Source organism: Dama dama, chromosome 10, assembly GCF_033118175.1.
Source record: "Dama dama isolate Ldn47 chromosome 10, ASM3311817v1, whole genome shotgun sequence".
In the NCBI taxonomy this organism is placed as follows: Eukaryota; Metazoa; Chordata; class Mammalia; order Artiodactyla; family Cervidae; genus Dama; species Dama dama.
Genome location: NC_083690.1, coordinates 13,302,213 through 13,328,923, shown reverse-complemented (window position 1 = coordinate 13,328,923; position 26,711 = coordinate 13,302,213). Strand labels below are relative to the sequence as shown.

The 26,711-nt window shown below is 43.0% G+C and overlaps 1 protein-coding gene and 1 non-coding gene across 3 annotated transcripts in view; both read right to left on the bottom strand.

Moving 5' to 3' along the window:
• The window catches only part of SHISA9 (shisa family member 9), a 337,988-nt gene that overhangs the window by 103,469 nt on the left and 207,808 nt on the right, over positions 1 to 26,711 (bottom strand). The gene's annotated exons all lie outside the window — the stretch shown is intronic.
• TRNAC-GCA (transfer RNA cysteine (anticodon GCA)) lies at positions 5,130 to 5,201 on the bottom strand. Its single transcript has one exon. It is a non-coding gene; the product is annotated as a tRNA-Cys (tRNA).

The window sequence follows — 26,711 nt, the reverse complement described above, 5'->3', positions numbered from 1 at the left end:
CTTCTCTTCTTTTCTCATCTATTTGTAAGGCCTCCTCAGAGAACCATTTTGCCTTTTTACATTTACTTTTCTTGGGGATGGTCTTGATCACTGCTCCCTGTACAATGTCATGAACCTATGTCCACAGTTCTTCAAGCACTGTCTATCAGATCTAATCCTGTGAATCCATTTGTCACTTCCATTGTATAATCATAAGGGATTTTATTTAGGTCATACCTGAATGGTCTAGTGGTTTTCCCTACTTTCTTCAGTTTAAGTCTGAATTTGGCAATAAGGAGTTCGTGATCTGAGCCACAGTCAGCTCCCTGTTGTGTTCTTGCTGACTGTATAGAGCTTTTCCATCTTTGGCTGCAAAGAATATAATCAATCTGATTTCAGTATTGACCATCTGGTGATGTCCATGTGTAGAGTCGTCTCTTGTGTTGCTGGAAGAGGGTGTTTGCTATGACCAGTGCGTTCTCTTGGCAGAACTCTATTAGCCTTTGCCCTGCTTCATTTTGTACTCCAAGGCCAAATTTGCCTGTTACTCCAGGTATCTCTTGACTTCCTACTTTTGCATTCCAGTCCCCTATGATGAAAAGGACATCATATTTTTGGTGTTAGTTCTAGAAGGTTCTTGTAGGCTGTCATAGAACCATTCAATTTCAGCCTCTTTGGCATTAGTGATTGGGGCATAGACTTGGATTACGGTGATATTGAATGGTTTGCCTTGGAAACGAACAGAGATCATTCTGTTGTTTTTGAGATTGCACCCAAGTACTGCATTTTGGACTCTTTTGTTGACTATGAGGGCTACTCCATGTCTTCTAAGGGATTCTTGCCAGCAGCGTAGATATAATGGTCATCTGAATTTTGTCTCCATCGTTGTAGCACTTTCAACTTCTTCAAAGTGTTTTAACAAAGGGAGCCACAGAAATATGAAAGTAAACTAAACAACCTTGGGAAGAGGATGTAAGTCTTACAAGTTGAAAGAAAAGTCAAATGACATAAAATAACAGGAACGAAAGTGAAATGAACAGCCCCCACCCCACCCCAACCCGGACATACACCCACCACCTAGAGCTTACTAATTAAACTGAAAGAGAGACTCTCTGAAGTAAGAGGGAGGATGGGAAAAGCATGAGTCAATATCCACTTTTTTCAAACTTTTTCACAATAATGAATGAAAAGATTCTGCTCCAATTTTATTATTAACAAATGAACAGCCGCCCAGGTTCAATCTCTGGTTGGAGAGCTGAGATCCCACAAGCTGCATAGTGTGGCCAAGAAACAAAACAATACAAAAGATGAAAAGAAAAAACAAAAATGAAGAAAAAGAATTAAATGTACTCATTAAGCACATAAAGGCAACCAGCAGAACTTTAAAAATGACTACAGAAATCACGGAAATAGCAGGAAAGGAGGGGGAAAGGAGACTAAAAAAAGATTGAGATAAGTGATTCTCAATTCTGGTTGCTCATTAGAATACCTGGGGAAGATTTTTAAACCCTGATGCCTATACCACATGCCAGAGCAAATAAATCCAACTCTTGGATGGGAGTCAGACATCAGAATTTGTTAAAGCTCTGGATGGGATTCCAGCATGTGGCTAAAGTGGGAAGCACCAATTTAGAGCAAAAGATACAGGATAGAAAGGAAAGAAAACAGCAAGAAGCTATGAAGAACAAGAATATCACCCAAAAGTGAAAACAGAATTCATCACAAACAAATTATATTCTAAGTAGAAATATGATCAAATAATATATTAAAAGAAAAAGACTCTCAGGCTGGGTAAAAAAAAAAAAAAAAATCAAAGCCCAAGGACCTACTAGATAGCACAGAGAACTCTATTCAATATTCTGTAATAAACTAAATAAGAAAAGAATTTTAAAAGAATATATATATATAACTGAATCATTCTGCTATATACCTGAAACTAACACAATATTGTAAATCTACGATACTCTAATATAAAATAAAACTGAAAAATCAAAGGCTAGACTTTATTTGCTGAGTGCCGAAGAACGGATGCTTTCGAACTATGGTGTTGGAAAATACTCTTGCGAGCCCCTTGAATAGCAAAGAGATCAAACTAGTCTTAAAGAAACCAGTCTTAAAGAAAATCAACCCTGAACATTCATTGGAAGGACTGATGCTGAAGCTCCAATACTTTGGCCACCTGATGCAAAGAGCTGACTCATTGGAAAAGACCCTGATGCTGGGAAAGATTGAGGGCAAGAGGAGAACAGGGCAACAGAGGATGAGATGGTTGGATGGCATTGCTGACTCAGTGGACATGAGTTTGAGGAAACTCTGGGAAATGGGAAGCCTGGCATACTGCAGTCCATGGGGTCACAAAGAGTTGGACACAACTGAGCAGCTAACAACATTCTCCAATATAAAACAAAATTGAAAAATCAAAGCCTAGCATTTATTTGCAAGTCGCAAATAAGTTGCACAATGAGTTATTTTAAAGAGTATTGTACACACTGCTGTATTTAAAATGGATGACCAAAAAGGACCTACTGTATAGCACAGGGAACTCTGCTCTATGTTATGTGGCAGCCTGGAAGGGAGGGGAGTTTGAGGGAGAATGGATACATATATATGTACGGCTGAGTACCTTTGCTGTTGACTGGAAACTATCACAACACTTAGCCAGCCACGTATGCATGCGTGCGTGCGTGCATGATCAGTCGCTCAATCAACTATACTCCAATACAAAATAAAAAGTTTAAAAAAAACAAACAAAAGAGCATTGTATTCAAAGCCAGAATATCTGAAATCTAAAATTGAAGATCTCACTTGAGGCTATGTGGTGTCATGCAAGGTACCTCCTCTCTTTAAGCTTCCACTTTCACAGCTGCAAACCGAGGACCTGGCATTCTTCAGGAGAGACTGCAATGTGTTAAGAAATGGGGAAAAGTGCTCTAAACTTTGGAATACCCAGGCCTTGCATCTCAAAGTGTGGTCCACAGACCAGGCACACTGGCATCTTTGAAGAGCTTGTAAGAAATGCAGATTCTGTACCCACTCCAGACTCAGGGAATCAGAATCTATATTGTAACAAGAGTCCCCTGGTGATCTGTGTACATATTTTTTTGGCCACGTGGCATGTGGGATCTTAGTTCCCCAACCAGGGATCGAACCGACACCCCCTGCATTGAAAGCATAGAGTCTTAACCACTAAAATGCCAGGGAAGTCCAATCTGTGTCTATCTTAATGTTTGAGAAGCACCACTCTAGATGGATATGTGACCTTCCCTGAGTTAACTATGATTAATTCTGTAACCTTTCCAGAGTTACAAAGACAAGAGTTGTTGCCTGTTCTTGCCATCTCCTTGCCTCTGGCTCCCTCTACTCAAATGCCCTCCCCCTACCCTTGTCTAGCTAACCCCTCATTGATCTTTGAGGCACAGTTTAGATTAAGCCTCAAGAAATATTTCTGAAAACACCCACATATATACTTCCCTGCTGGGTTACCTGCCTTTCCTGTGCTTCTCTCTATCAAAATCTTCACCAGCTATAATGTATAATTTTTGGTTTACATGGCATCTCCCATAAGTGTTTTTTCCAAACAAACAACTTTTTATTGAAGTATGATTGGTATACAATGTTTTCTACAGCAAACTGATTTAGTTCTATATATATATATTCTTTTTCAGATTTTTCAATTATAGGTTAATATAAGATATTGGCTACAGTTCCCATACTTACCAGTAGTTTCTTATTGTTTATCTACTTTATATATATTAGTGTGCTTCTGTTGATCCTAAATTTCCAGTTTATCCCTCCCTACCTTCCACTTTGGTAACAATTAGTTTGCCTTCTATGTCTGTGAATCTATTTTTATTTTGTAAATAAGTTCATTTGTACATTTTTTTAAACTCTACATATAAGTGATATCATGATATTTGTCTTTCTCTGTCTGACTTACTTCACTTAGAATGATAATCTCTAGGTCCATCCATGTTACTGCAAATGGCAATATTACATTCTTTTTCGTGGTTGAGTAATATTCCATTGTGTATATATACCACTTCTTCTTTATCCATTCAACTGTTGATGGACACTTAGGTTGCCTCCATGAGTGCTGCTATGAACACTGGGATGCGTGTATCTTTTCACATTGGAGTTTTCCTCTTTTCTAGACATAAGTCCAGAAGTGGGATTGCTGGATCCTATGATAACTCTGTTTTCAGCTTTTGAGGAACCTCCCTACTGTTCTCCATAGTGGTTGCAGCAACTTACGTTCCCACAAACAGTGTAGGAAGGTCCCCTTTTCTCCACAGCCACTCCGGCATTTATTATCTGTAGACTTTTCAATGATAGTTACTGTTAACTTTTGAAGGGCATTTTAGGAAATGCCTACAGTATGCAAAAGATTCTTGAATAACCAGAACTTACCACAGAAGCCACCTGTATTAATTTCCTAGGGTTGCTGTAATGAATTATCACAAACTTGGAGGCTTAAACAACAGAATTTCATTCTTTTACAGTCCTGAAGGCCAGAAATTTGAAACCAAGGTCCAGGCAGGGCTGCTGCCAGCTTCTGGTGGCTCCAGGATCACTGCTCTGTGGTCACACTGCATCCTCTGTGTGTCTCTTACAAGGACACACCACTGGATTTGGGGCTCAGGCAGGTAATTCAATATGATCTCATCTCAAGAGGCTTAACTTTACTACAACCTCTTTTTCCAAATATGTTCAAACTCACAGGTTTTTGGGATCAGGACTTGACTCTGTCTTCTTGAAGACCACCAAGGAGCCTACTGCACCATCTCATAGTAGGCATCCCCAGAAATGTCTGCTGTGTTAATGCAGACCCATTTTACAGATGCAGAAACTGAGGCAAGGAGTGTTTAAAAACAAATCAACAACAACAACTGCAAAACCTTCCCCAGCATTGAGACAAACACATATGTCTGTCCCCTGGATGTTTGTCCCTAATATACACAAGAGCTCCCACCCATATCAGGTGAAAGGTGTTTACTGCATACACACCATGTGCCAATCATAGTCAGTGAAGTTGCTCAGTCATGTCCGACTCTTTGCAATCCCATGGACTGTAGTCTACCAGGCTCCTCCATCCATGGAATTTTCCAGGCAAGAGTACTGGAGTGGGTTGCCATTTCCTTCTCCAGGGGATCTTCCCAACCTGGGGATTAAACCCAGGTCTCCTGCATTGCAGGCAGACGCTTTACCATCTGAGCTACCAGGGAAGCTATCCATCTGTGAAATCTCCTTTGTTCAACAGGCCCAAAGGGTAGACTCTTTTTGTTACCATTTTTTCAGACAGGGAAACTGAGCTTTGGTTAGATAAGTATGCTCAGTCACCCAATCATGTCCAACTCCTTACAATCCTTTGGACTGTAGACTGCCAGGCTCCTCTGTCCATGGAATTTTCTAGGCAAGAATACTGGAGTGGGTTGCCATTTCCTCAGCATGTGGACTCTTAACTGCTGCAGCCCCTGGGAAGCCCAAGAAATGGGTCCAAAATCTCAGAGGTGGATTCAAACATGAGAGCCAGGATCTGAACACATGGCTCTCTGGCTCCATTCACACACTCAGCAAATATTTACTGAGTGCCCACCACATGCCAGGAGCGACTAGGTTCAAGATGCATACTTTGCTAGACTTTTTTCTAAGCACAGGTTCAGAGAAGTTAGTGTCTAGCTCTGCTCCCTGTTCCACGCCTGGCCCTCAAAGTGTCTTGGTTTTACCTTCTCAAAGCACATTTTACCCCTAAAACTTCAGCTCCTTCCCAAGATCATCAGCAACATCATTCTGCCATTCCATAAACCACGGTGTTGTGATGAGCTCTCTTGGAGCCGAGGACCTTTAGAGTCAGGAACACCTTGATAAGTTCCTATGAATGAGAACATGAGGATGTGATATTATCATGTTGCCCCCTTGCATGCCTACAGCTCATGCCTTGTTGACTCCATGGTCAACTCCTCGCCTACCTAACAAGGATTTGCTGAGTCCCCTAGGCACCAGATGGCATGCACGTTTAAGTGAGCTGCTCTTTAGTTGCTCAGTCATGTACGACACTTTGTGACCCCATGGACTTCAGCATTCCAGGCTTCCCTGTCCTTCACTATCTCCCAGAGTTTACTCAAACTCATGTCTATTGAGTCAGTGATGCCATCCAACCACCTCATCCTCTGTCGTCCCCTTCTCCTCCTGCTCTCATCTTTCCCAGCATCAGGGTCTTTTCTAATGAGTTGGCTCTTTGCATCAGGTAGCCAAAGTATTTGAGGTTCAGCTTCAGCATCAGTTCTTCCAATGTTTAAGTGAGAGGCAGATACAAAAGAAGGTCAGATAGGTTAGTAAGGTACAGTCCCCGGTTAAAGGAAGTTAGAGCCCACTGGACCATTCAAGCCATGGACAATGCTACAGGCATAACCCCAATTACAAAGCAGGGTGGTGTCAAAATAAAAATTTGTCTTGGAGACCCTAGAGTTATTCATGCAGGAAGTGGAATTTGAACTTGGCCTGAAAGGCTGCTTAGATTTCTACAAGCAGAGATGATGAAGGAGGTGTTTGGGTAGTAGAAGGGAAGGGTATTCTTGAGGAAGAAAATGAGAGGATTTTGTTCATAAGAACGTTAGTACTGGAACGAATTTGCTAGAATATGGCTTGCAAACCCAAGTGCCTACAGGCAGGGTTATTGGACAGCTGGTATGAACCAGTGTGATAGATTTACCAATTATTCAAGGTCAAATTTAGCCTCATTGGGCTATTACAAGCTTTTATTATTTGGTGCCTGGGGGCATGAAGGTTGTTAAATATATTGAGTATCACCCTTGATACAAGAATTAGGAAAGAAAAATGAGTGAGTGAAATAGGACAGGTGTAAAATAGCAAGACAGCAGCCAGAAATATGAATAAGTAGACAGACACATTGATGATGATAATGACCATGATGATGATATTGGTGATAATGATGGAGGAGAGAAAAAGAAAAAGAGAAGAAGAAGGGGAAGGGAAGGAGGGAGAAAGGAAAGGAAGGAAGGAAAAAAGAAAGAAACAAACAGTTAGCTGGATGGATGGATAGATACACGGAGCTAGGCATAATACCTAGTTACAAAGCAACACATGAAAAGCCAGAAAGCATAACGTCAAGTGAGGGAAAATGTAAGAGCAGAACAAAGTGAAAAATATGAGACAATGTACATAAATGAAAACATAAAAATATTATACATTATTTACTGAAACATAGACCTATATGTAAAAGTTAAAAGCAAATCTACTTGTAAGAGAAAGCTACGAAAATCTTAGAAAACAACACAAGAGAAAAATTTCACAGCACTGGACTTGACAATGATCTCCTAGAAATGACACCAAAAGCAAAGGCAACAAAAGAAACCACATAAATAGATTATATCAAAATCAAAAACTTCGGTGCATCAAAAGAGATAAGCAACAGAGTGAAAAAGTAACCTATGGAATGGGAGAAACTATTTGCAGATCATATATTTGATAAAGTGTTAATGTCCAGAATCTATAAAGGACTCTGAAAACTCAACACTTAAAAAAAAAAAAAAAAAGAACAAGAAAATTCAAAAATGGGCAAAGGATTTGTACATACATTTCTCCAAAGAAGATATACAAATTACTAATAAGCATATGAAAAGATGTTCAACATCACTAATCATCAGCGAAATGCAAATTAAGACTCCACCTTTGGGCATCCTGGTGGCTCAGTGGTAAAGAATCTGCCTGCCAATGCAGGAGACATGGGTTCGATCCCTAGTCCAGGAAGACCCCACATGCCGCAGAGAAACTAAGCCCTTGCACCACAACTACTGAACCTGTGCTCTAGAGCCTGGGAGTTGCAACTATTGAGCCCACTCCCTTACTAAATGTACCAATTACTAAAGCCTGCTCACCCTAGAACCCGTGCTCCTCATTAAGAAAAGCCACTGCAATGAGAAGCCCACACACTGCAATGAAGAGTAGTCCTCACCCGAAGCAACTAGAGAAAAGCTGGCCCCCAATCGCCATGACTAGAGAAAAGCCTGGGCAGCAAGGAAGACCCAGCATAGACAAAAATAATAAATGAAAAAAAATTTTTTTAAAAAAGAGCCACATTCATGCCCATGAAGATGGATACTATCCAAAAAAGATGGGGTGGGGGACAGAAAAATAACAAGTGTTGGCAAGGAAATTGGAACTCTTGTGCATGGCTGGTGGGAATATAAAGTGATGCAGCCACTATGGAAAGCAGTATGATGGTTTCTCAAAAAATTCAACATAGAATTATCATATGATCCAGCAATTCCACTTCTGGGTATATACTACCCATCCCTACCCTCAGACCCTGCCAAAAAAATAAAAGACTAAAAGCAAGGACTAAAACAGTTTTTTGCACACTCATGTTCCTAGATGCATTATTCACAAGGAACTTTTGTTCCTTTGTGGAAGTAACAAAATGTCCATCAACAGATGGATGGATAAACACCAGTGCAATATTTATTTATGATGGAATAATCAACCTTGAAAAGAAAGGAAATTCTGACGCATGGAATGAACCCTGAGGACATTACGCAAAGTGAAATGAGTCAGTCCCAAAGGACAAATACTATATGATTCCACTTATATGAGGTGCCTAGAGTAGTGAATATATAGAGATAGAAATTAAAATGGTGGTTGCCAGGGGTTAGAGGGAGGGAATGGGGAGTTAGAATGTAATGGGTACAAAGTTTAAGTTTTGCTAGATGTAAAGTGTTCTGGAGATGAATAGCGGTGGTGATTGTACAATTAATGTCAAACTGTTAAATCTTGTTATGTAAATTTTACAATTAAAAATAAATAATTTTAACTATTTACTGTTAAAAGGTAACACATTGTAATCAACTATACTTCAATACAATAAACTTAAAAAAAATAAAGTTTAAAGATATTAGAACTAGGTATAAAAAGAAAACACACAAAATTCATGACTATAAAGGGACTTCCCTGGTGAGCTGGTGGTCCCAATGTTTCCACTGCAAGTGGCAGCAGTCCAATCCCTGGTCAGGGAACTAAGATCCTGCATGTCACATGGTGTAGCAAAAGAAAAAAAAAAAAATGTGACTCTAACTCCCTGATTGGAAGAGGGTGGAATATAACACTGGGAGATGGCATTAGAGAAAGACTTTTTTCCCTCCTTTTTGATTTTTGGCACTTTTTCTTTATTTTTTTTTTACTTCTAACTTATTTTTAAATTGAAATACAATCAATTTACAATGTTGTGTTAATTTCTGCTGTACAGAAAAGTAATTCAGGAAAGACTAGTTTCAACATGACCATTAATATATTGGTTCTGATGCTAAATATACATATCTATCTGAAGAAATATGACCAGAAGTCAACAATTATTCATTCTGGGTGGTGGAAAGCTGGGTGATTGTTACTTAGTTCTTTGTTCTTTTCCTCAAACTAGAAAGTAGAATGAAGAAGAAAAAAATTGGGAGTTGGGGGAGACTTCAGTATTATGACTTTGCTAATAGTCAAATCTCTGTGCTCTGGGAACAATAGTCATTTATTTCTAGGACTATTTAAACCAACACAGGTAATATCTAAAAATTTTCCTGGTATAATTTCAGCTTACAATAGGTACGAGGCAAATATTTGTGAAAGGAAGGAAGGGAGGGAGGAAGGAAGGAAGGAAGAAGGTAAGGAGGAAGGGAGGGATGCTTGCTAGGTAGTTTAGGGCAGAGGCCTGCATTGACTGGGAATCAGATTAAGTGACCACTTGACTATGGCCACAAAACCCTTTTCCTCCATAAGATAGTGGCCTGTGCCTCTTTTCAGGTTCCAATATGTTCAGCCCTCCCTCCTCCCTGGGTTCCAACAACACAGCCTGAGAATGCAAACAAATGAGCCACTAATTTTCAGGACATTCTCAATTTCTTGGCTGGGTCCCTGCAGCAGCTGAATATTAAGCATATTAACTCTGACCTCCATGCACAAATTCCTTTGTATTGGCTGCAATAATGAACTTCTCAAGCAAGACAATTTTCCCAAGGCTTAAATGTCTGTTGTTGTCCAGTGTGTGACAACCACAAGTCCTGAAGGCAGCCAGTTAATTCAGAGTTGTCTTTCTAAACAAGAATGACCACACTCCACTATGGGTGGTGGGAAATTCAGACCAGGCAACCTCCAGGCTGGCTCAGGATGGATACTGCCTGGAAAAACACATCTCTCTATCCTTAACCTACCCATAATCCTATACCTAATCCAAACCCCTATCCCTAACCCTAAAAGAATGTGAGAGCCCTGTTATCTAAACGTTTGTGCATGCTAAGTCGCTTCAGTCTTGTCCAACTCTTTGGAATCCCATCCACTATAGCCTCTACCAGGCTCCTCTATCCATGGGATTTCCCAGGCAAGAGTACTGAGTGGTTTGCCATTCCTTTCTCCAGGGGATTTTCCCAACCTAGGGATTGAACTCAGGTGTCCTGCATTGCAGGTGGATTCTTTACCACCTGAGCCACCAGCAACAAAACCTACTTTTGCTTAAAACAACAACTAAAAACCTTACGAACTCATGGTTCTCAATGAGATGTACAATTTAGAATCAAATTTCATTTGCCTACAACTAACCTCAAGGATTCCAATTCAGTAGGTGTGGGTATGGTCCTAAAAACCACATTTTAAAAAAGTTCCTCTGGAAATTCTAAGGCATAACCCTCATAAAGCCCGCAAAAGTTAATACATTATAAAAGTGTATCTTGTGAATGAAAATCCAAACCTCTTCTTTCTTTCTTCCTTCTCTCCTTCCTTCAATTAGGCAAACAGGTATTGAATATATAATGTTAGGCTTCCCTGGTGACTCAGTGGTAAAGAATCGGCTGCTAATGCAGGAGATGTGGGTTTGATCCCAGGAAGTCCTTTCTTTTTAATAGTGTGAGCACCTGGACCAAAGGTAGCAAGCTCTTTTGGGTGATTTTTAGAAGGCAAATGGTAAAGGACCAGAGCACTGAAGTTAGAAAGAGACCTGGTCTTGAATCTCAACTCTGTTTCTTAGCTTTGAGTCTTTAGACAAGTTTCCTAATGTCTCTGGGCTTTAATTCCTTTATCTGTAAATACAAGATAAAAAGGACCTCCATGGATATCAGCCATGAAATGACAACCCACTCCAGGATTCTTGCCTGGAGAATCCCATGGACAGAGGAGCCTCGCAGGCTACAGTCCATAGAGTCACAGAGTTGGACATGACTGAGTGACTAACACTTTCTCTTTCTTGTCCCTTGGGCAGACACGGGTTCAATTCAGGACTGTCTGAGACTGAATTCCTCAGGTGCCCACAGGATGAGCCAGGAGGCTCTGATCACGAGCTCTCTCTCCATCACAGCTCCTCGGCTGGCTGGCTGGCCTCATTGACCTGTCACATCATCAGGAGACGAGCTCCAAGTCTCCAGCAACCTTTGATTCTCACTAAAGTTTCAGGTCTCTCCCCTCTGTGCTTTTGGATGCTGAAACAGACCAAGCAGTAGCAGAAACTGAAGAGGGACCACGTCTCCTCCCAGAGAAACAAAGAGCAGACACCGCATACTATTCATACCCGCTACCAAGGTTCACCTTTTAGCACAACATTCATCTTTTTTGTCTCTTTCATGAAAAGCCCTTTTCAGGAGGGAAGCATTGCAGCTGCTTTTACAGGACTGCACCCGTCTCCTCTGGAGAAAAAGGCGAGTTCAGACAGCTGTAGCTGTCTTTGTGTTTCTTCATCCTTCGGGTGGGCTGGGGCAGGAAGGGGAAGCTTGGAGGAGCGATTGGTGGGTGGAACTGCTCCAGCACATGGCAAGGCATGGAAAGTCCTAAAAATCCCACTGCAGGCTGGGCGGCAGTCATGTGGAGAGTACCCAGGGCCACAAAGAAGGCTCAGCCACCGCCCTTTTGATGTGGCTGAAAGGACATCTTAACAAGGCTTAAAAGCTTAGTCGGGTTGCCCAATGGCTCAAGTAGTAAAGAGTCCACCTGCCAATGCAGGAGATTTGAGAGATGCAGGTTCAATTTCTGGGTCAGGAAGATCCCCTGGAGAAGGAAATGGCAACCCACTCCAGTATTCTTGCCTGGGGAATTCCATGGACAGAGGAGCCTGGTGGGCTACAGTCCACGGGGTTGCAAAGGATCAGACACAACTGAGCAGGTGTTGGATGATAGAAAAACCAAGCCATCAATTTCTCTTTTTTTCAATATTTCATTTATTTATTCACTGATTTGGCTGCCCTTGTCTTCACTACAGCACATGAACTTCTCTAGTTGCTGTCCCTGGACTTTCTGGCTGTGACGCATGGGTTTACTTGCTGCACAATACGTGGGATCTTAGTTCCCTGACCAGGGATCGAACCCACAGCCCCTGCATTGGAAGGCAGATTCTTAAACTTAATATAATCTTACTATGGGCTGGGTGCTTAGTTGCTCAGTCATGTTCGACTCTTTGTTGTTGTTGTTTAATTATTTATTTTAATTGGTAGTTAATTACTTTACACTATTGTAGTGGTTTTGCCATACATTGACATGAATCAGCCCCCATCCTGAACTTCCATCCCTCTTCCCTCCCCATCCCATCCCTCAGGGGTGTCCCAGCACACTGGCTTTGAGTGCCCTGTTTCATGGCTCGATGTTCGATTCTCTGGACATGACTCTTTGATCCGACCCAGGGATCAAACCTGTGTCTCTCATGTTTCCTGCGTTGGCAGGTGGATTCTTTACCACTGCGCCACCTGGGATGCATCCACTGATTCCACTCCTAGATAGCTACCCAAGACAAATGAAAACTTATCTCCACACAAAGACTTGTATGAAAGTACTCGGAGTAGCATTATCCATACTATTGCCAATGTGGAAGACACTCAGGTGCCCACTAACAGGTCAGTGGAGCGGTCTCTCCATCTGCTGCTGATGTTGTTCAGCCAATCAGTTGTGTCTGACTCTCTGCGACCCCTTGGACTGTAGCATGCCATCTACACCATCTGTCCCCGTCCCTCACCATCTCACGGAGTTTGCCCAAGCTGATGTCCATGGAACTGGTGATGCTGTCTAACCATCTCACGGAATATTATTCATCAATGGAAAAATGAAGCATTGATACCTGCCACAACATGCGTGAACCTCAAAAACAGCTTGAAACACAAGACCACATAGTGTATGATTCCATTTGATACTAAATTTGCCAGAATAGGCTAATTTACAGAAACAGAAAATAGATTAGTAGTTGCCCGGGGCTAGAAATGGGAACAAGAATAGCATTTTACTGGCGCAATGAAAATGTTCTAAAACTGCATGGTGGTGATAGTTGTTAAGTTTACTTGGGAAAAAAAAAAAACAAAACCCTAGGGGCTTCCTTGGTGGCTCAGTGGTAAAGAATCCACCCACCCATGCAGGAAACACGAGTCTGATCCCTGACCTAGGAAGATCCCACATGCCATGGAGCAACTAAGGCCGTGCGCCACACCATTGAGCCTGTGGTCTAGACCGCAGGAGCCACAACTACTGACCCCACGTGCCACAACTACTGAAGCCCCTTGCACGCCCTAGAGCCCACGCTCTGAAACAAGGCAAGCCACTGCAATGAGAAGCCCATGCACGGCCACTAGAAAAACGCCCGAGAAGCAACAAAGACCTAGCATAGCCCTAAATAAATAAATAAAGCTATTTTTTTTTTAAATCTAAATCATACATTTAAAATAGGTGAATGTTATGCTATGGTAAATTGCACCTCCATGAGCTTAGATTTTTTTTAAAGTCACCAAACATTCAGATTATTTTTACAAAACCTAATGATGTATGTATGAGACACCCAGGGAATTTGCTGCTGTCACCCCATCCCTGAGCAGGAGTCAGGGAAAGGAATGATGCCAATATGGGGCTACCCCTGAAGGCTGAAAATGAAACATGGGGGGGGGGGTGCTGATGCCCAAAACATTGGGTACGTTTTTACAGTGGCTTGATTTTTAGAATCCTGAAAAGCTCATAAATATCACATGACTTTGGAATCAGAAGCGCCAGGTCAAAATGGCCACCTGTATCACGGAGTGCATGTCACAGCCTCGTCTGTTCCACGTCACCCAACACTTGCTGCTTAGCACACCCAGGGAGGTCCTAGTCTATTCTGGACATGACAGTTTGGAAAGCATATTGAAAAGTTGACTCTACCCAGGAAATCTGTTCTCCAGCCCAGGTTCATGAGAGTCTCCTGTGATATCATCAACTGTGCTGTGAGTTGTTTCAAATCATGGGGGAAAAAAAGTGTATAAGTGACTTGCTTAAAGAAAAAAAAAGGTTGGATCAGAGTCAAGATTTCCCCAGTGGTAAAAGAGCAATCTCTTTCTCTCCATCAACTCTCTAGCTCCTTCTGCTGAAGTTCACTCCATTTTGTGTTACATTATGAACATTTCCCCAGAGATTAATAAGCACACCTTCCTATGTGTCTTGCTCTGAAGGTAGACTTCCTTGTCAGCTTTCCTTGTCCACCTTCTTAAATAGCACTTCCTCCCCCAACTCTCATCTGCTCATCCAAATTTTTTCTTCTTAGCTTTGATCACCACCGGATACATTCCATGGGGCTCAAATGGTAAAGAATCTGCCTGCACTGCAGGAGACCTGGGCTCAATCCCTGGGTCAGGAAGATCTCCTGGAGAAGGGAATGGCTACCACTCCAGGCAGTGTTCTTGCCTGGAGAATTCTTGATGTAGCCAAGAGCTGGACACCACTGAGCAATTAACACTTTCACTTCTTTAACATATTACAGACCATTGTTCCGTTCGATGTGCACTCCGAGAAGTCCAGGACTCTTCCTCTTTTCTACCAGCTGAATTCCAAGTACCTTGTACAATGTCTGGTCAGTGAAAAGTGTTAGGATACTGTCAAACTATAGCTGAAAACCTCAATTCCTTGAAAAAAATCAAATCAAACCAACTCATACCTGTAGAACCTACTACATGTAAGGCTTGTGCTATGCCATATTAGACTCCTATTCATATCCCTACTTTCCAAGCTGATTTATGATGACTTGAGATCAAAGACTATTATGTGCCTCAAAACACTGCCACTGTTCTCATTTATCCCCACTCAGTCTCCCAAAATGATCTACTGGCTTTTGATTTCACCTGCCACCATTCATTCTCCAGTGCAATGTCATGCCATCGAACGTTCTGATGACCTGGCCCCAACCTACCTGGTCAGCATCATCTGCCAGAATTATTCCTTGACCCCAGTGTGGCTCTCATACAAGAAAATAATGCAGCCACAGTACCTGCATCCAGCAGAAAAATCTTTCACCTTGTGAATTCTGGACCCTATTACCTGTCTGCACCTTGGCTTCCCATCTAATTATTTGATCTTTGCTAAATCTAAAGTTCAACTCTGACCATTTTATAAGCATTTATTATTTCTATTCACTCCATCACTTACTGAACATTTAAATGAAAGCAAGATTTGCCATAAAACCAATGAATGAATATTACAAAGTAGAAACAGACTCACAGGTACAGAGAACAACCAGCAGTTACCAGTGGGGAGATGGATGGGAGGAGGGGCAAGAAAAGAATGAGGATTAAGAGGTACATACTACTATGTATAAAATAAACAAGCTACAAGGACATATTATAGGGCACAGAGAATATAGTCCATATTTTATAAAAAAAAAAAAAAAACTTTAAATGTAGTCTAATCTATAAAATATTGAATCACTACAGTGTACATCTGAGACTAATACAGTATTGTAAGTCAGCAATACTTCAATTAAAAAAAAAACAGGCCATTTAAAAATGCCTACTATGTGAAGCACCAATTTCTCTTGCAAGTGAGAAAATATATTTAAGCTAGCTCAAGCCAGAGCAAGAAGAGAGGGAGAATTTTTTTTTTTTTTGGTTTATGCAACTAGAAATGTGGAGGTATGACAGGACCCAGAAATTCATTATGACCAAAGTTCTCTCTTTCACCTTCCTTCTCTTGGTTCTATTTCCTCTGGTTGGGCCTCATTCTCAGGAAATGCTTTCCCACCAGGTTGCAACAAGAGCTCAGTGTTTATATGTCCCTTGGCACCCCTCAACTTGGAAGGCTGGAAAGTGCCTCTTCATGGTACGTCTAGCCAAAGTCCCAGGGCAGGCATGGATTGGTCCATCCAGGTCACATGATTTCCTGTGAACCAATCCATGTGACCAGAGTCATGACACTGTCCCTGGAGCTGGAGATTATGGTAAATCTCATCAAAACTGAGCTAGCTGAGGATAAACAAGGTTTATCCTGGCTGAGGATAAACAAGGTGCCCAAAACAAGGCAGCCCAAAGCTGCCCACCACAGTTAATTCCTATCAGGCACCATACATGCATCACCTCACTAAATCACAAACCCTCTGGGTAGGTATTATTATTCCTTAATAAAGAAAGTGAGGGACTTTCCAGGTGGCTCAGTGGTAAAGAATCTGTCTACCAAGGCGGGAGATGTGGGTTCAATCACTGGGTCAGGAAGATCCCCTGGGAAGGGAATGGCTACCCACTCTAGTATGCCTGCCTGGGAAATCCCATGGACAGAAGGGCCTGGTAGGCTACAATCCATGGGGTTGCAAGAGTCAGGCATGACTTAGTGACTAAACAACAACACGCACCACATACTCTAATGAAGACAGTGAGACTCAGAAAGGTTAAACAAGTCACCCAAAGCCACAGAGCTAGTAAGTGGAAGAAGCGAGGTCTGACTCAGGATCTTAATGCACACCAAACTCACTTCCGTCCTCAGGCTCTGGGCTGGGCCCAGAAGATACAGCAATGAAATATACACAATCTGTGCACACGAGAAGCAGACGCACTAGTGTACAATTATGATATGATGTGATAACACGTGATATGATTCACACCAAAATCTGGGAGGCAATAGAACTTTGGATCCAAGAGATCAGGCTCTTGAGTCATTGAAAACTGGGTTCTAATTTCAGCTCTGCCACTGATTTCCACATCTGCCAAAAGAGAAGCGGAGAAGGGCTGCAGGGATGAAGGCAAAGAAGCAGAGGCAGAGCTGTACCTGTGGAAACAGGGAGATCAGGGTACACAGAGGAAGCAAACCCTGGTAAGGCGCAAGAGTGATGCATGTGCAACCAGAAGCCAAATGATGAAGACTTTCCATGCCGATATCCAAGATGGTGCGCTCAAGTTCAGTTCCACATTTCCCAGCCTCCAAGCTCTGTATTCCGCACCAGGCAGTGCCAAGTTTTCAGTAAACCCAGGAGGAGCTGGGCAACTTGTAAGGATGAGTCTTCTCAGCCGCTGGTAGCTCTCTTCAGCAGCTGAGCTTGATTCCTCCTGACAGCACAAGCACTTGCCATGCCCAAAATGAAACTGACTGCTTAGAAAGTTCAGCTCCCTTTCTCGGCTCTATTTTCTCTCTCCCCAGACTCGCAGCCATTCTGCTGGCACAAGCCCAGACCTTCCTCCTCCAGAATCTCCCCACAACGAGTCTAATTGGGATGCTGCGGGAAGCCCCGTGGGGACAGCCTGCCCATCCTCCCTCTAAGCTTCCCTACAAGAAGCTTTGCAAAAATAGGAAGCAGGAGCCAGGGAGACCGGAAGACCTGTTGTGGTAAGCAAGGAGCAAGGAAGCTGGTGGCCTGAAATGCAGTTCAGATAGGACCCACTTGGGACTGAATGCAGTAAGCAACAATGAAAATAGTGCGTCTCCTCCAGTCTTAGACACCTTCGATCCACAGATCCATCTGCAGATGCATGGTAGGTTCAGAAACACTTTTCGAGATAAAAGAAACCTAATCACCACTATTGATACTATGTATAAAATAGATTACTAATGAGAACCTACTATATAGCACAAGGAAATCTACTCAATGCTTTGTAGTAACCTAAATGGGAAGGAAATCCAAAAAAGAGGGGATATATGTATACATATGGGGCTTCCAGGTGGCTCTAGGGAAGAATACACGTGTCAGTGCAAGAGACACAGGAGACTTGGGGTCAATCCCTGGGTCAGGAAGATGCCCTGGAGGAGGAAATGGCAACCCACTCCAGTATTATCGTCATGAAATCTCATGGACAGAGGAGTCTGGTGGGCTACAGTCATGGGGTCGCAAAGAGTTGGACATGACTGAGCATAAATACACACATACCTATACGCGTAGCTGATTCACACTGGTCTACAGTAGAAACTAACACAACATTGTAAAGCAACCATACTCCAATAAAAAAAAAATTTTAATTCTTGTATTCAAGGTCATTGCATTTGTACAATGTATGACAAAACCCACTGGAAAAAAAAATAAAATAAAATAAAATGTGGAATAGAAAAAGGAAGCATTGGCAATAAAGAAACACAATTACTCTGCTAGCTGTACACTCTTACAGTATATTTTTAAAATGTTAATAATATTAAAAACATCAGCATCAAGGAAAGACAACAATTAAAAATAACTTACTGAGCACGTAGAATATAAATTGTTCTTCTTTACAAATTCTAATTTTGGTTCCTATATTTTCTTGATGCTAAGCATTTCTCGTGTTCTAACCAATATCTATCTTCACAAAAGCCCAAAGAGATAGTGCTTATGCCCATTTAATGAAAAAGGAAACTGAAGCTCAATTAAATTCAGCAATCCACAGTGGCATAACTAGTGAGCAATGCAGTGGGAACTCAAATTAAGGTCTGTCTGAATTAGAGCCCATATATTAAAAATCAGTTTCACTGAGATGTAATTTACATACCACAAAATTCAGCCATTGTAAGTATACAATTCTATGGGGGACTTTTAGTAAATCTGTAATATTTGAATCATTACTACCCTCTAACTTTAGACATTTCCAGCACCCAAGAAGAATCTGAGCCACAGGGAAGCCCTCCTCATGGCTACTTGCTCTTAATTCTTGCTCCCACTTCTAGCCTCAGGCAACCTGATCTACTTACTGTCTCTATAGAGTTGCCTTCTCTGGATATTTCATAATGGAATCATACCACAACTAGCTTATATATCTGGTTTATCCCATTTAGCATAAGGTTTCTGAGGATCACTCATGTCATAACAGCTCAAGTATTTCATTCCTTTATATTGCTGAATTGTATTCCACTGCATGGATATACCACATTTTGTATATCCATCCATTGATTGATAGACATTTGGATTAACTCCACTTTGAGGCTATTATGAATAACACTTGCATAAATATTCGTGGATATGTCTTTGTGTAAACATATGCTTTCATTTCTCTTGGGTAGATTCCTAGCAATGAAGTTGCTAGGTTGTATGGGAAGTTTACTTTAAGTAACTGTCAAACATTTTCCAAAGCCACTACACCATTTTACATTCCCATCCATAACCATACTGTTCACTATTAACATGTCTTACCTTGACTGAACTTCAGACATGTCTGAGAGTGTGAACTGGTGAGCTAAGCCCCTTGAGACAATGAGACAATGCTTTCACATGAGTCCCTTGCAGAAGAACATAGGTTGGGGATAATGATGAAAGCAAGAGACTTGGATGACCTGAGAGAGAGAGAGAGAGAGAGAGAGAGAGAGATGTGGGGATGATGCAAGAACCAGGTGCATGGGCCCTGGAGCAGTCTAGAGAGGGAATGAACAGAGAAACTGAAGGCTCTGGTTTCATGAGACATTTTAGTGTAAAGCCAAGCAGGATGGTTTTGGAGCTCAGGTAGTAGATTCTATCTCAGAATTGGGGAGAGACTACTTCTCACGACTCTGGAAACTTCAGAGTTGGAAACTTTGTGAATATCAGGACACAGAGTCATGGGTGGTGATTCAAGGGCACCAGCACCACGAAGCATCCTCAAGAGCTTCTTAAATCACAAATAATGACAATGAGGCCAAAGCAAAAGAAAAAATCATCGCAGACACTATGAAAGGAACGCAGCAGACAAATGCAAGTACACAGTGAACCTGCCATGAGAAATCTCTACAGAGAGAATGTTTGCATGGGCAGAAGTCTGTGTGTGTGAATGATGATAACAGTCAGAAAATGTGAGCAGTCTCTGCCCCTGTGACTCCATCATTCCTCAAGGCTGAGAATCCTGGGAAGACTGGGTCACACATGATGTACGAGAGGGGAGCTGATTCCCACTGGAGACTTCTTGCTTTGCAGATGCAAGAGCAATAAGCTTCCTTCCCATCAGCCAAAGCTTCTCACACTCACATGCTCATGAGACATTAAAGATACTATGTGGCCCCAGATGTGCAATAAGTCATCCAAGAAAGATAATCATGTCCCCTTGGACATCATCTAAACTCTATAAATCAGGCTCAAAGGAGATAAATCATCAAACTCACACAGGAGAAATCTTTAAAGAGGGAGATTTCATCCTATCCCAGAGAAGCTTAAGGGTGAAAAGAAGGGGGATGGGGTCTTGGTGGGTGTATTCCTCAATGTATGGCATGAGCTTTGAAGTCTGACACATCTGTGTTTCAATCCCAGCTCTGCCATGGACTAGTCATATGACCTCGGGTAAGTTGTGCTATCTTCTAGCCTCAATTTCTTCATGTTATAACTGAGAAAACTACCTTGCAGGCTATTGGGAGAACTAGAGATAATGTAGTCAGACACTTATGCATAGTAGGCCTTCAAGAAAAGTAGAAATAAGAAAAGATAGGGACTTCCCTGGCAGTCCAGTGGTTAAGACTCTGCGCTTCCAATGCAAGGGGCACAGGTTCAATCCCTGGTTGGGGAATTAAGATCCCACATGCCACGTGGTGCAGCCAAAAAAAAATTAATTAATTACTGGATACTTAAAAAAAAAACATTTAAAAAGGGCATCGTTATATGAATAGACTATCAGAAACTGTCTGTTCCGTCTGCCAACCCATGACCTATGTCCCTTAAGAATGAAGTGTGGAAGTTGACTTAGCAATTTATCCTTTAAATTAAGATGACTTTTGGCCCAGGGAGAATAATAATTATTTTTCCCTGAACAGTGACTGCATTGGATGCCATATTGATTGGGGATTAGCAGGGACAAAACAAGTCATGGAGAGTGAATTCTCCCCAAAAGTCAAGGGGAATCAGTGGCGCATTACAGTGACAGAGAAATGGAGATAGGGCTAGGGCAGAGGGGAGTCAGGAGAGAGGACAGAAAGGGGAAAGCCAGTTACGACCTCATGGATGAAATGCTTCCCAAGGCCCAGCCATGACCCTGACTTTACGGTGTGATCAACTTGACCAAGAAGGCTGAACTGGGGCATCAGATGGGATGGAAGTGAAATCTCTCCTCTGTCTCTTGCCCCTAATAGTTCAGAGGGGCAACAATGGCTACCATGGACTTCCTGGCCCTGAGATCCACCTGAGAACAGAGAGACTTGGAAGAGATAGAGAAAGGATACCCCTGGGACACACAGGGCAGGTCAGAATTCTACCAAAATAGCAGTAATTGTAATTTCCTCTGAAGCCTGCTCTGGCCTGGAGATTGAGCCAGGGGCACGGAGATGCAAGAACACACTGGAGGAGTGGTAACTGGTCATTTATTGGTCACAGTGGACACACGAGGTTCTGAGTCCCAGGGACAAGCGTGGGAGCTCAGACACACTCAGCCCCAGGTGTGCTACTCAGATGTGCAGCCTCAACCTCAAGGGATGCAGACCCGGCAGACTTCAGGGAGGAGGAGAACAGGCAGGATATATAAATCAGTCAGGTGGACCTGGCCCAGAGTGAGCTGGGAGCACACACCCGACCTGCAAGAGGGAGCCATTCTCAGCATCACCATAACCCATGCAGGAATTTGGGTCTGGTGTGGCCAGATTCTCCCCATGTTTTCATGAGGAGCCCAAATCTGGAATTTATTCTGAAATCTTTCACTTTTCAAAAGCCATCAGTTAACTTAAGACATTTTTTATTCTATATGCAATTATGTTACTCAAACAAAACGCAATTGCTGGCCGGACTCCAGTCTATAATAATAACCCTAACCCTAACTGTAACCCAGTTATTTCTCTGTTTTTAAGGACTTGTATGCTACTCTTTTTCCTAGAGTGGAAACTTCAGGAGGGCAAGCATAAGTTTGTAACCTCTCAGTCTCTGGGGTAGCCCTGAGGACAGGGTTAGACCTGGGGTAGGAGTGAGCCAAGTGAGGACCCATCATTGCTATCAAGCTACACCTGCAAGTTGCATGCATGCTAAGTCATCTTGGTCATGTCCGACTCTTTGCGACCCCATGGACTGCAGCCCATCAGGCTCCTCTATCCATGGAATTTTTCAGGCAAGAATACTGGAGTGAGCTGCCATACCCTTCTCCAAGGGATCTTTCCAACTCAGAGATTGAACCTGGGTCGCTTACATTTCCTGCATTGGCCAGTGGGTTCTTTACCACTTGTGCCACCTGGGAAGCCCATCTGCAAGGTATGAGAAGCAAAGGGGGGGCATTCACCTGTATTTGTGCTGGAAACTTTCTGCTGATATGTTTTGTTTTGCATGGTATTTGAAAAAGACAAGTTGAATTACTAGCAAACTTAGAAAACCTGGAAGACCTGATATTAAAATCTGCTTTTGAGTTCTCCTGAGAAACAGCCTCCGGGGCACTGAGCTCCCTTTCCTGTATTCCCAACAACCAGCTGGCGAGGATTAGCATCCATCTCTTAAAGACCACTGTTCCTTCACATCAGTCCCACTTGCTGTTGCATCATAGGCTGACCCCCGTCAACTCCTGGGTTCTCATCACTGCCTCCAGCTGTCAAGGGAAATGGTCCAGGATGGGAGGCTTGGAGGTCCACCAGTGGAGACCCCAGGCTCTCCAAACTCCTGGATTTTCCCCGGCTCAAATATTGTAGCTGAGGAGGGAGTTATCAAGTACAAGACCGATCATGGCCCTTCTCGGCTCAACATCACCCAGTGCTCCAGCTCACACAGGGCAAAAGGCAGAATCCTCTGAAGAAACCAGAAGGTCAGAGACAACTGTCCCCCCGCCTCCCCCATTGAGATGTTGTTCAGTCACTCAGTCATGTCTGACTCTTTGTGACCCCATGGACTGCAGCACGCCAGGCTTCCCTGTCTTTCACTATCTCCCGGAGTTTGATCAAACTCCATGAGTCCATTGAGTCGATGATGCCATCCAACCATCTCATCCTCTGTCGTCCCCTTCTCCTCCTGCCCTCAATCTTTCCCAGCATCAGGGTCTCTTCCGGTGAGTCAGTTCTTCACATCAGGTGGCCAGAGTACTGGAACTTCAGCTTCAGCATCAGTCCTTCCAATGAACATTCAGGGTTGATTTCCTTTAGGATGGACTTCCCACTTCTCTTCCCTGTGCCTTCTGCTTCAGCCATGCAGACTGCTCACTGCTTTCAGAATGCTCTGAGCACCCTTCTGCCTCAGGGCCTTTGCACTTGTCACCTCCTCTCCCTGGGCACTCTCCTCCCAGACACCTCACTGTTCATTCCCTCACCTCCTTCTGAAATGTCACCTTCTCAATGTTGCTGGCTCTGGCTACCCTATTTGAAGTCAACAACTATGTTCCCTACGAGCAAGCCCTGTCACCCACCCTGTTTTAATCTTTCTCCATTGTTCTTACCATCTCCTAATATAATAGATTATTTTATCTACTGATTTTATTTTGGCTGTGCAGGTCTTTATTGCGGCACATGGGCTCTTCATTGCAGCACACAGGCTTTTTCTAGCTGTGGCTCATGGACTCCACAGTTCTGGCATGAGGACTTAGTTGCCCCATGACATGTGGAATCTTAGTTCTCCCATCAGGGATCAAACCACGTCCCACACATTGCAAGGCAGATTCTTAACCACTGGACCACCAGGGAAGTCCCTATAACATAAAATTTAGCTATGTATTAGGTTTATTACCTATCTCCCCTCTTCTATAGTGTCCCACTACATTAGGGAAGAGATGAGTGTGTGTGTCAAGAGATTTTCTATGTGTCATTACCCAGATCAGAGGTCAACACACTTTATCTGTGAACAGCCCAATAGTAAATATGTTAGGCTTTACGGGCCATATGGTCTCTGTCACAACTACTCAATTCTGCCATTGTAGCGTCAAATCAGCCGTGGACAATAGATAAATGAATAAATGTAGATATATTCTAATCACGCTTTGATAGGCAGCAGCTGGATTCAGCCTGTAGGCCATAGTTTGCCAACCCCGGATCTTAGAACAATGCCTTACACACTCAAGAAATGACTAAGACTCCATCCTTCCCATGCTGGGAAAGATTGAAGGCAAAAGGAGAAGGGGGCAGCAGAGGATGAGATGGTTGGATGGCATCCCTGACTCAATGGGCATGAATTTGAACAAACTCTGGTGAAGTGAAGGACAGGGAAGTCTGGCGTGCTGCAGTCCAGGGGGTCCAAAGACCATGCTCCCAGTGCAAGGGGCCTAGATCTGATTCCAAAGAACTAGATCCCACATGCCACAACTGAAAGAACCCGCATGCCACACGATGATCAAAGATCCCACAACTATGACCAGGGGCCATGAAATAAATAAAATTAGATTTTTTTAAAAAAGAAATGTTTCTTGAATAAATTCAGCAGCTTTTAATGTCAGTCTCTTACACACAGACACACACACACACACACACACACACACACACACACACACACACACACACATATGCCATTTCCTTTTAGCTAACTACTGTTCACTTACTCCTCATAGCCAGCCCACTTTGCAGATGAAGAAACCAAAGCTTAGAGCGGTGAAGGGAGCTGTCCAACATCACAGAGCCTGAAGGGGCAGAGCCAGGCCTATCAGAGCGGGGCCACCGACTCCAGAACCCCACTGGGAATTTCATCCAGCTCAGCGCTGAGCTCCACTCCCAAGGCAGCAACTGCCCCCCGCACAGAGCGGATGGGAGCCCAGAAGTGGTCCTCGAAGAGAATCTGGACATTCTGCCCTGGGCATCCCGCAGAAGCCATTGAAGACCTTTAGGTTCATTCTGGATGCCTCATTCTCTGAGCCCCCTTCCTTCCTCACTGTGGCCGAAAAGTGGTTCCCACACTCTACACAGGGAAAGGCTCCCCTCTCACTTGCAGAGAACAAGATTCAGAACTGAGGGAAATTCTAGGGGTGGGTTGGCCCCTGGAGGAGAGCATAGAAACCCACTCCAGTATTCTTGCCTGGAGACTCCCATGGATGGAGGAGCCTGGCAGGCTTCAGTCCATGGGGATGCAAAGAGTAGGATACAACTGAGTGATTAAAACACATGCTTGCACACTCACGTGCACGCACACACACACGCACATACACATACGGGATGTCAGCACACAGAGAGAAGACCCCAAGAGGGCACAGCAAGAAGGGGCTATTTGCAAGCCAAGGAGAAAGGCCTCATAGGAGACTAACACTGCGCTCACCTTGATCTTGGACTTCCAGCCTCCAGACTTGGGAGAAAATTAATTTCTGTTGTTTAAAGCCCCAGTCTATGGCACACTGTTATGGCAGCACTGGCAAGCTAATACAATAACACTGGGTGGAATGGTGATTTTTCAGTTATGAGAAAAAGAAAAATGGACCTGATTTATTAGAGATACAAAATGTAGCATTTACAAGTAAATCAAGGAAAGCGAAAATTTAATAAAAGAACAAATGAAATTCTGTTAGGATTTAAAATCCTTTTTACATTAATGCTGCTATTGTGGTCAGTCGTGTTCGACTCTTTGTGACCCCACAGACTGCAGCCCACCAGGCTCCTCTGTCCATGGGATTCTCCAGGCAGGAATACTGGAGTGGGTTGCCATGCCCTCCTCCCGAGGATCTTCCCAACCCAGGGACTGAACCATCATTTCTTGTATATCCTGCATTGGCAGGTGGGTTCTTTACCACTAGTGCCACCGGGGAAGCCCCAGTTTGTTTATACACAAACCCAATTATCTATATACTTTGTATTCCTTGAAAAAAGGAGGGGGCCACTTCAAACCTGTCATAAATGCTTAATAATTCCAAAAAATGCATATTTCAAAGTTTAGGTTCTTTGGTGGATAAATTGTTGTCTGGAACAGTGCCTTTTAAAAAAGAAGTTCAGAGAGCACCACTCAGGACCAGCAAGTGAGAGAGAAACAGAGACTCCTTGGTTTGCTGGGGCTCTAATGGGTTTACGGCAGCACAGAACAGCTAATCCTGAATTAGTTAAGGAAAAGGATATTGGCCGTTAATTATCAGAGCTGGCATTTATGGATGCCAATGACACACCCGGGATTCATTTGGCATCTTATACACATTGTGTCTAAATATTACAAGACAGGCAGTGAGGAAACCGAGGTTTGGAGAGACTGCCACTTGTCTGAGACCATTGTTGTTCAGTCGCTAAATTGAGTCTGACTCTTCTGTCCTTGGGGATTTTCAGGCAAGAATACTGGAGTGAGTTGCCATTTGCTTCTCCAGGGGATCCTCCCAGATCAGGGACTGAACTCATGTCTCCTGCACTGGCAGGCAGATTTTTTTTTTTTTTAATCACTGAGCTACTAGGGAAGCCCTGCCTAAGATCACACAGCTAAGTGTCCCAGTCAGGATTCGCTCATCGGCATCAAAACTACCCAGTTAACACCTGCAGAAGTAGGACTTCAAACTCAAGTCTGACTCGAAAGCTTTCACTACTGACACCTGAGCTATAGTTCTCAAAATATGAATTCTCAGGCCCCACCCCAGACCTAATAAATAGGAAACTCTAGCCATAGGCTCAGCAATGTGTGTTATCACAAGCCTTCCAAGTGACTCCGAGGCACGTTCAAGTTTGAGAACCACTGGCTAGAGTTTATTGTCAAGCAGAGTAAACCTACTCACTATTTA